This window comes from Vombatus ursinus, unplaced genomic scaffold (genome assembly GCF_900497805.2).
Source record: "Vombatus ursinus unplaced genomic scaffold, bare-nosed wombat genome assembly UNPS02014864.1, whole genome shotgun sequence".
Lineage (NCBI taxonomy): Eukaryota > Metazoa > Chordata > Mammalia > Diprotodontia > Vombatidae > Vombatus > Vombatus ursinus.
This window is the reverse complement of record NW_020954642.1, coordinates 15,956,828-15,966,236: the sequence shown is the minus strand read 5'-3', so window position 1 is coordinate 15,966,236 and position 9,409 is coordinate 15,956,828. Positions and strand designations below refer to the sequence as shown.

General features: G+C 43.9%; 1 pseudogene; it reads right to left on the bottom strand.

Moving 5' to 3' along the window:
- Positions 1-6,876: 6,876 nt before the first annotated feature.
- Positions 6,877-8,051, bottom strand: LOC114027931 (annotated as a pseudogene).
- Between the last annotated feature and the right edge of the window lie 1,358 nt (positions 8,052-9,409).

Genomic DNA, 9,409 nt, shown 5'->3' with positions numbered 1-9,409 from the left:
TTACTATAAAGGAAACTGAGAGAAGACAGAAGTTAAGTGACATGCCCAGGGTCACCTAGCCAGTCTGAATCTGAGGCCTCAAGTGATCTCAGTCTTTTTGATTGTAGGCCCAGGGCTCTATCCACTGAGTCACCTCTAGGAAGGGAACTGAAAGTAGGTTAAACCCATGGAGAAGACCCTGGCAGGTGAATGAGTTTAATTCCATCAATATTCTACACCCCCCCCCCCACTTTCTGTTCTTAATGGAAAAATGCTAACAAATGTTGAGAATGGATTTACATTGGCATTGGTGGGATGTGCATTTGCAAGGCAAATTGCACTGAATTGGTTTCAGGGTGAGTAGGTGAGCATAGATGGGTAGGTCAAGGTAGTCATGAGCTGTCTTCTAGCACTTAAGGGAAAAGCAAAGTCAAAGCTTCCAATATCCTTCCTTCATTGGTTATGAATCAGGTCTATAGGTATAGATAAAAGAAAAATAAGCCATGTACTAGAGCATGCACAGGGACTGTGTAGACTTGAATGGTTAAGGGGATCATTAGCAAAGTAGAGTAATTGGTGGTGCACCTGATATGCAATGTGTGGACAGTGTGGCAATCGATGGCAGTTTACCATCTACAGTCAGCCCCTGTCTTCACAGAATTTATAAATTTGAATTTGATCTTCCACAGCCTTCCGCCTCCCCGATGGGCACAGGCATCAGGTCCTTGGAATGTAAACAGCCTTTGTAGCCATCTGCAGCAGGGATCGATGCCACCCAGTGTTCTTCCATCACTGATGGGGCCCACCATCCTAGCGTCTTCTCACCATGACAAGCCTGGGAGTCCTTCCTAGAAGCAATGGGCTAGCCATTGCTGAGAGAAAGCCAGACACTCTGGCATGGAGAGCTGGGATGAGACAAGAGAGGGATTTGTGCATTCTGTCCAAAAAGCATATTGTAAACCTCTCACTTTAAACAACACCTGCTAGACAGAATCAATTTCGAATTGACTTTTAGCTTGGTCTCAGACACAATGTAATTCATGTCTGAGTGTTTATAAAGGCCATTGACTGTCTTATAAATGATTTAAACACTCACCTTGTGGCAGAGTAGAGGTCTATCCATCACAATGTCTTTGAGACAATGCACAGGTACAGAGACACGTCGGTGGAGGATTAGACAACAAACCCAGGCCAGCCTGCCCACTGGCAGTCTGGTGGGGCTAGAGTCGAGAGAGACAACATATTCTCAAAAGCTGAAGGATTTCTCCTCATATGTTACCATGATGAGTTTTCACCACTAGGAAATAGACTTTCTTGCCTGCAGTTGGAAAGTGAATCGAGTATGACATAGAAATAGAGCTACCCGATCGCTGCTTTCAAATCAAACATAAGGCAGCAGGGTGTAGGGGACAGGGGACAGGATTTGGAACAAAGGACCTGAGTTCAGATGCTGACTCTGCTACTCACTATGAGGGCAACCCTGGGGGAGTCACTGAAGCTCTTTAGGTCTCAATATTTCTTCTTATTGTTTTAATCTGTAAAATAAGTAAAGTGAACCAGATAACCTTAGCTTCCAGTTCTAAATCCTATGATACTACAATGTGAGCAACATATTGCAGTTCAGGGCAACCAGGTGGTACAGTGGATAGAGCACTGGGCTTGGAATCAGGAAGACTCATCTTCATGAGTTCAAATTTGGCCTCAGATACTAGCTATGTGACCCTGGACAAGTCACTTCACCCTGTTTACCTCAGTTTCCTCATCTGTAAAATGAGCTGGAGAAGGAAATGGCAAACTCCTCCAGTATCATTGTCAAGAAAATCCTAAACAGTCTTGAAGTGTCAAACATGACTGAAATATAACAATAATTAACAACATATTGCCTTCCAAGGAGCATAGAAATCAGCAAAATGTACTGGAAAAAAACACACTGGTATTAGAATCAGAGGGGAGTCACACATCCTAGCTTGGCCATGTATTACCTGTACATTGTGGGCTAAGTTACTTTTCTAGGTCCCAGGTTCCACATATGTGAAATGAGAGTGTCTGAGGAAATGACCTTGAAGTCCTTCCCTCTTCCACATCAGAGGTTCTTAACACTTTGTGTATGGATTTTGAAGGCCCTTGGCAGTCTGGGGAAGACTATGAACCCCATCTCAGAATCACATTGTTAAATGCATGAAATGGTGCACGAATTTCTTTAGCTCCTATTATGTGGCAGGCACTGTGCTGTATAGAATAAAATTATATTGAAATATAATTATAAAAAAAATTGAGTTAACAGATCCCAGGTAAAGAACCACTATTCTAAATCAATAGTACTATAACCAAGAAACGTGATTTTGCACAAGTCCCTTCACTTCTCTGTGATTCTGTATCTTCATTTGAGAGTGGTTATCACAATTTCTGTACTGTGAGCCTCCCAGGGCTGGTGTGAAAATCAAGTTAACCTAATGGATGTAAAGTAATTTGTATACCATTAAGAGCTATAAAAAAGCCCGATCTAGTCTAACTCATACCCAGGGATCTCTAGACTTCTACACCGAAAGTCCTGATAAGTGAAATGTTTTGACAGAAATACGCAAATATTCCAGAGTTCTAAGCGGGGAAATGTATTTATTACCATCAGGATAGGGACTAGATTTGTGATTTTTTTTACGTTGCTGTTGGTATAGGGAACTATACCAAAGGTGAGAAAACTTTCTCTACCAATGCAGGCTAGCATCAGACATGCCAGATTAGATTATTGCTCAGAGCCCTGTTGGCTCTGATGTTATGTCCCTATAAGGCATATATACATATATATGTATATATGGATGTGTGTATACATACATAGACATATATATATATATATATGTATATAGAGTGTGTAAAAAAAAGGAAGGCAGGAAGGGGTAGGAAGAGATCCCATGGCAGTTCAGCCACATTTACTCTGCCTGTTTGTGCTTCCTTTATGGGAATCATTAAGCATATGGCCAGTTATGTTGTTGTCATCAGCCAGAGAGGGACAGCTTCATCAAAGCCAGCTCAATCTAAATCCCAAACAGTAGCACAGTGCCGTACATGGATTTTGGAGAGGGGAATGTGATATGGAGCAGTCTTCTGGATGCTGCCTGCTTTGGACTATGACTTCTCCAGAGACCCCCTAAGCAAAGTCAAGGCCAGGTCTGTACATACCCTGAACAGTGACACACACCATGAAAAATTGTATCAGTGAGCCCGTGGTACATACCAGTAACAGTGAGTGTCAGCATGTGAGCTGAGCACAGAGAGGCCCTGGGGCAGCATGGAAGATGGCTGGCTGGTTAGCCTTGGAGCCAAAGAAGACCTGGGTTCCAGTCCCAGCTCTGACCTATGATAATTGTGTGGTCATGGGCAAGTTACTTAAGCCCTGGGGCAACCTGAAGATTTTAAGTTAAAATGAGTTGCCAATCTGCACTGCTGGAGTGTTTTTATACCTGCAATGGCCCAGACAAATTAAATCATAGTTCTAAAATAAACATCTAAGTGAGAAAACTTATTCTGCTATTGCAGGCCAGCACTCTTTTCCTGAAACTTATCACCTTAGAGTCACCTAGACCAAAAGTGTCAAAGACAACACTCCCAAGTTTGAGGAACCAGATCAAAATGTAAGTGGGACTTATTTAACAAAATAAATAACTATACAATGGAACAAAGAAATTGCTAATATGTGGTTTTTGGAGTCAAGGTGCAAACAGCAGGGATGGATCCTTACTATGTTAGTGGCCTCCTTTTTCTATTTTAGCTTGAAGTCACTGGCCCAGAACCCTGAGAACTAAGTTACCCAGAGTTACATAGTCAGTGTGTATTGGTGGGAGGTAGGAAGGGAGAAGGATTTGTACTCAGGTCTGTGGTAGCAGGGCTGCATCTCTAGCCACTACACTATGTTGCCTTTCTTATTTGGAGATACACTCAAATAGCTCAAAGCTGATGTTGCTAACAACTCTGATTTTAAAAGCTCTAAGAAGTCTTCTCCTGGTACCACTTGTAGGTCATTCATACATTATTAAATCCTTGGGCTCAATCCTGACTGGAGAAAAAGTACTTCCCTTAGACTTTTCCCAAGCTGTGAGATATAAAGTTGTTCTACCATCTCCAGGGTTCTTTAAAACACAAATCTTTATTTTCTCTTCATTTTTATTTTTTTCTTTCCCAGGCTTCTTAACCCTATACCTCTCTTGATCTCACTCTGATTCTCTTTCTTCTTATGGACTTTTGGGACATTCAGGTCCTCACCCTTTTTCTGATTGGGAATGATCTGGAATCACTAAGGTGAATCCCATTCTGGTCCTGCCTAATCCCACTTCTGCAGGTCACTTTGTCCCATTAGTTTCATTGCTTTCATAGATTCAAAGCATTTCCCATAGATTTTTAATTGCAGTTTTAAAATGTCGAAGAACTTACATATCTGCTTAAATGCGTCAAGTTTCAGGTCTCCGTTATGGGGTGCTTCTCCAAGACTTGTGTGAAAAGTGTTTTTTACAACTGTTATCCATTGACTAGGCTTTCCCTTCCTGCCTCTCCCCACACAATAATGATAAAAATAATTTGGACTTGGTCCCAAAGCCCAAAACCAGAGGAATTCATTTCTCTTTTTGGATTAATGCCCTTTGCACAAAATAAAATCCAGAGAAATCTTTAAAACCAATTTTAGGTGTGGTTTGTGTCTATGCTTCTTCAAATCTGAGTAACAAGGTCCCCTCCAGCAAGGACCCCTTCCACTTCTAATATTACACATTCATTCTATGTTCTAACAACCTATGTTCTAATATCCTTTCCAAATCTAATGTTCTGTACTGTGAGGTCTCTTCTAACTCCCTCATCCTGTGTTCAAATGTAAAACATGGATGTTAGATGCAAAACAGATTTTTATTTCCTCCATCACAGAAAATGCATAAAATACAAAGGGCTCAAGGGTGTGCATGAATACATACAAGATACATAAAATATTCAAATAATCTTTTATACTCAGACTCCTCTCAGAAGTAAGACATTTTGTGGGATGACTGCATAAATAATCTTCATTCACCTTGGACCTACAGAACTCAGTAGTACGAGGGGGAGTTGCCAATGTCCAGTCCCCTCATGTCTTATCTTTAGACTTCCAAGTTCAAGGTGATCCTGTTGGCAGCTTTCTCTTTTTCTGGGAAGGAAGCTGTAAAGGAAATCTTCCTCTAGATGGCTGGTGCCCAGCTCAACACCTTTTCAACTTAGTATATTACCTATGAGATGAACCCAAAGACTGGAGACATCCATTCTTAGGATTGTGGTCTCTGACCTTCACTCAGAAAAATAAATAGAAAGACAGAAGGCGACAAGCAAGAGGTAGAGATCCAGAAACTCAAGTCTCCAACTTGCTGAGGTCATTGGCAATGTGCTTACCCTTTTGCAAATCACCATTTTCTGCTTCTGGGGCAGAAGGGAGAGAGAAATCCCTCCTCCACTTTGATACTCTTTTGTGCCGAAGTCCAAAGCAGAGAAAGCATATGAAAAATATAACAAAAAAGAGATGATGGAATCACTGAACTGAAAAGGAAGGTGCTTCTCCCAGCAATTGTTCATCCTCCTGGACCTGGGTCAAACAAGTATCAGGAGGCAGCATAAGGTAGTGGGAACCCATCAGAATCAATCCTTGTGTTCTCTCAGCAAGGGACTAGGGCACAAGTCTGTGCAACAAGGGAGAGGGTAGCATAATTACTTCTTGTTATTTGTCCTTCATTCTCGAAGAGGACCATGACATAAGGAAAGTGATGCCATGACTTGCAGGTGAATTGGATTTAAATGAGGGAGGTGTCTAGATTCATGGCAAGTGTCTATTTCAACAAAGTTCCTCACCCTCTAATCTCATCAAGTTGATTGAAGAGACTCAACCAATTGGGAGCCCCTGGTCATCTATCTGTATAACACTGAGGAAAGGCTTCATGTCAATCCATTAATCAAGTGCCTACTTTCTCACTACTATCTGTTTTTTTTCCTCCTTACGCACTACTATGTGTTTCTGGGGAGAAAGAGAAGAAATTCATGCCCTAGTCCAAGTCCTCAAGGATATTTTAAAAAAGACCACTTCATATGTGGTCTTTATATTGAGATAAAAAAAAATGCAGACACTAACTGCAGATGTATGGGGAGGAGGAGGGGAAGCATAGTAATATACCATCATATCCAATACAGTCCAACATAATCTCCCCAGAGAAAGTGATGTGGGGTGCTCAGAAGAGGCAGCAAACACATACACACACACACACACACACACACACACACACACATGCACACGGCACTGGAGAGGAGGCAGTTGGGAGGAAAACATTTGCTCCCTTCTCTCTGGTCCTCCAAATTCCTCCTACCTGCCTGTTAGTCTTAAGGAAAGTAATCACTTCTGGTGTTTCTGGGTCAGGTGGCCTTTGCCTTGAGTCTCAGTCTTGACTGACATTCCCTGAGACCAGAAAGGTCCAAGACAGATGGGGAGGGGTGGTGCTCACCCTCCTCCATTCCCTTTCCCCAGGTTGCCAGGAGGAGCTGTCCACGGTGTTGTGATAATAGAGACCAAGGCAGAGTAGGGCTTGAGGACTGTCCCCTCTGATTGAGAATCCTAGACACCTCTCAGGATACATTTTTCACTTGGAAGACGAGGTGCATTTGGCACAGAGAGGTGGCCCCCACTGCCTCCACGCAGGCAGGAAGAGGATGAAGGAGGAGGCCACCGCCTTCCCCAGCTTTCCCAACATTCACCAGACTAAGGCACATGGGATTGAGGGGGAAGGGGGGCACACAGAGCAATACACTTTGGCTGTGGGAACCCATGGCCCTAGGCGGGGGTTGATGTGTGACCAAGTAACCCTGGAATAGCTACTGGGAATTGGGCCAGGGGTAAGAAGCTCAGGACCTTAGAGGGGAGTTGGGACAGGCAGAAGGGCAGGAGAAAGGAGCAGAGAGAAAGAGGCAGCCAAGAGCTGGTGGGAAAGAAGGAAATATAGACAGTGAGAAAAGCAGGCAAAGGGACCCAAGAAAGGAAAAAGGAGAGGGAGACTGGGAATGGAGAGGCTGGTAGGCTGGTGCCCAGATAATGAAGACCAGCCAGGTTGAGTGCACCAGGTCAGCCACATAAGCCAGGAAGTTGACTGCCGTGAGGATTGCCACTGTCAGCCATCGATCCCAGTCACACACAGTAGAAGCATGGTGACTGGAGCAGCCAGAATCATCCTGCCTCCAGGGCCGGCCATCCTTCCTCTCATCAAACTGATAGAGGGGCCAAAGGACCAGGACTGAGGTGTAGAGAGCCACCACCAGCATGGCCAGGCCTGTGAGGAAAGTAGGGAACGAGATGGGCAACTGGTCTGTGCAGTCACTCAGGCTTAGGAAGATGGCCATGGCAGACAGGATGAAGCAGATACGGTAGATGGCCAGACATCATTCCAGGGCGGCATGACGCTGTTGGATGGGTGGGTCACCAGCAAAGACAAAGATGATACAGGCTACAAAAGTATCAAAGACCTTGAGGAGGCCAGGGACTGTGGCCACGTAGCATGTGACCTACCTGGGCCAGGCTCTGGTCCAGGTCACCTTAGTGGCATAGGTGAGGCAGGCCACACAGGAGAAGAAGGTGGCTGCAATGGCACAGCATCATCTTTGGCCCTGGGGCTTGAACTGGAAATAAGTGGGAGGGTAAATGATAGAGCCAAGAGGCAGAGCAGGGTGGCATAACAGGCGTAAGCAATGGGGAAATTTCGCCAGAAGAGTGGGAATCAAGGTTGGGAGCCACTCACTTCTACCACCAGAATTACCAGTGTCAAGGCAAAGCAAAAACACCAGGCAAACATGGCCCAGTGGCCCATGGCCCCATTCCAGGCACCCACATGGACCACTTAAGAAAAGGCCATGCAGATGGATACCAGCTGCAGTAGGCACAGAAGGCCCAGCTTGGATGTAAGTGCCCTAGGAAAGCCTACCATGGTGGGTGAGCCCGGGCCAAAAAAGGTGGTGGTAGTGATCACAGTGATTCGAGTGTCTGATCCCCCTTGCCAGGAAGGAGTGTGACCAGAGGTTTCAGTCATGCCAGTGACCAGACAGGCTTTGGTCCTGCTACTCTAAGAAGCTCGTGGTCTACAGGCTCCCTCCCGGGTAGTTATTCTTAAAGCGCAATGTGTTATGTTAGATGTGGAATCAGGAGAGGCATGGGTCCAGAACCTGAGCTGATGTTTACTGTTTCTGTGACTGGGCAGCTGGCTTAACCTCTCTATGTCCCAGTTTCCTCATCTCTAAAATGGAACCAATAGAATACTTAGCTCACAGGGTTATAGTAAGGATCAAATACAAAATTATTTGTATATCTTAAAACATTATTTAAAAATAAGCTATTATTGTGTGGACAGGATCTCCATAAAATCTTAGGCCACATAGGAAAATTATAAACTAGACTAGAAGTCTGGCCTAGGTAGTTCTAAGGCCCTGTTGCAAACCTACAGCAAATGCTTCTAGGAAATGTTAATAGAGTGGAAGTCTGAAACAGCCTGCAAATGGTACTGAAAGACAAAGTTTTTGTTTTGTTATTATTTTAGGAGGAACACTGGCCAGGATTGGGATGATTTTGGAAATTGTCTTTAGATGAACATAGGAGTTTTTAACCCGGAAAAGAGGAGACTTTAAGGTGCAGCATGTTTGATGTCTAAATATCTGAAGGGCAGTAATGGAGGGTAAGGATTAGACTTGTTCCATGTAACTCCTAGGGTACAGTTCAGACCAATGAGTGGAAATTATTGGGAGGCAGATGTCACCTCAATATAATGGAAGAACTTTCCAAAAATGAAAACCACCCAACAATGAAATAAGCTACTCTAGTAGATAGTGAGGTCTTCAACACTGGAGATATTCAAACAGAGGCTGGCCAACTATAGAGAGAATTCCTGTCTTGGGGAAGGGTTGGTAAGGATGAACTCTATAGTTCCTCCTTCCCCTCCACCCACACAATGTGTTTCTATAATCTTACTTCATAGCAAATGGGTGGCAATGAGTGACACTCCATTGGCTTCTTATTCCTGAGGTTTGATAAATTGCTGGTAACTGAAGATCAGCTTATGAGCCAGCTTCAGGCCGTGGGACTTGAAGGGTGATGAGAGAGAGGGAGGGAATCAGCCATAACATTTTGCTGTGGGCTGTAGAAGAAAAGGAAGATCATTGGCGCTGAATACACTATCAAGCAGAGACACTCACATGGACTAGAGATAGGAGGGAGAAAGGAAACTCTCATAATCTCCTTCTAAGACATCCTTTTCCAGAGGCTATATTTTTCAACGGTTGTCATTGCCCCAGATGCTTTTTAAAATCGTGTGGTTATTTCTCTCCAAATATCCCTCTTTGTGCAGCAGGTTCTGTTTAGCCAAGTAGTTTATAAATACTCTGGTTGTTAGACAAC